This window comes from Dipodomys ordii, unplaced genomic scaffold (assembly GCF_000151885.1).
Source record: "Dipodomys ordii isolate 6190 unplaced genomic scaffold, Dord_2.0 Scaffold10, whole genome shotgun sequence".
Classification (NCBI taxonomy): domain Eukaryota; kingdom Metazoa; phylum Chordata; class Mammalia; order Rodentia; family Heteromyidae; genus Dipodomys; species Dipodomys ordii.
In genome coordinates this window covers 11,887,802-11,889,108 of record NW_012267226.1, presented here as the reverse complement: position 1 = coordinate 11,889,108, position 1,307 = coordinate 11,887,802, and the positions used below count along the sequence as shown (strand labels likewise).

Below are 1,307 nucleotides of genomic sequence, written 5' to 3'. Positions count from 1 at the left end.
GGCCCCACGACTGAACCAAAAAAAAAAAAGAAACCCAACCTTGCTCTCTTTCCCCCCAAAGCAACAGACTGTCTGTTGCCATGGTCAGCACATGCGCCAGGTGTGTTTCTGTCATCAGTAGTGAAAATGTAGTGGGGGGCGGGGGAGAGCTTGAAAGCTACTTGGGAGGCAGAGACAGGAGGATGATAGGTTGAGGCTAGCACTGGCCAAAGTTACTGAGACCCTTCCTGAAAAACTAAAAGCAAAGTGGCAAAGCATATAGCTCCAATAGTAGATGACTTACCTAGCAATTGCAAGGCCCTGAATTTCATAAGAAAGAAAAAAGAGAGAGAGAATGTGGTTAGAGGAGAAAGAAGGGGAGGGGAGGGGAGGGGAGGGGAAGGGAGGGGAGGGAAGGTAGCAGTGGTCACAGAGCGAGACAGAAAACAGTTGTCTTTTCCAGAACTCCTTGGTGCATGCCAACCAGGAATCAAGAGTTTTATTCACAGGATAGCCTTGTTGAGCCTGTCAGACAGAGTAAGCTGAAATATCCATGGCACTCAATTTGGGCCTGCAGAAGATGGCCCTGGACGACACAGGGGCTGAAGACAAATAGACAAGGTTACCATTCCCGCTCCATCTCATGCAGGATCTCAGTGATGGGCTGCTTCGGGAGGGTGAGGGTTCTGGACAGCGCCCGGTCCTCTGGGGCCTGACCTCTGCCTGCCCTCCTCTGCCTGTGATTTGAAGAGCCTGCCCGGCCTTACACAGGTGGAGGGAATTGTTAAGATGTGCATCCAGTTTGAAAACAACCTTAACTTGGTCCTTACCTGAAAGGCTCAGTGGCCCTTCACAGGTGGACACCCCAAGCCATTGAGGAGGCCCAAGCTTGTGTGTGGTCAGAGGAAAGAACTTGGAGGCATCTTCCAGTCTAGCTGCCTGCCCGGGGTTTCCAGCTGCTTTCCGTGGACTATTCAGGTGCTTGCACTTGAAATTAGTGTGGCCCCGCCCAGTCCCGTGAGCCTGGGCAGCCACACCCAGCCTCCTCCTCCTCCTGCCTCAATCTCCTGGCCTGGAGCTGCCAGGGAGAAATGCTTTCCCCACACCACGTCCCTGCTTAGAGGCGGTGAGTAAACGTCTTCAAGTTTGTTTTCTGACTTGATGGGATGTTGCGTTTGTGACCTCTCCTCCACTGCCCCAGGCCATGACCCACTCCAGTGCAGAGGAGAAAGTGGGGCTCCTAGCACTAGAGTGATGGGCAAATCCTGGAGCCCAAACAAACAGGGCACTGGCCAGTATAAACAGGTTTTCCAATATGGTCTCTCCCC

At 52.9% G+C, this 1,307-nt stretch overlaps 1 long non-coding RNA gene across 1 annotated transcript in view; it reads left to right on the top strand.

Moving 5' to 3' along the window:
• The first annotated feature begins 1,046 nt into the window (after nucleotides 1-1,046).
• Nucleotides 1,047-1,307, top strand: part of LOC105980777 — a 206,495-nt gene continuing 206,234 nt past the window's right edge. Inside the window, exon 1 of the long non-coding RNA XR_001174766.1 lies at nucleotides 1,047-1,105. This is a non-coding gene — a long non-coding RNA (uncharacterized LOC105980777). The remainder of the gene's footprint in view (nucleotides 1,106-1,307) is intronic.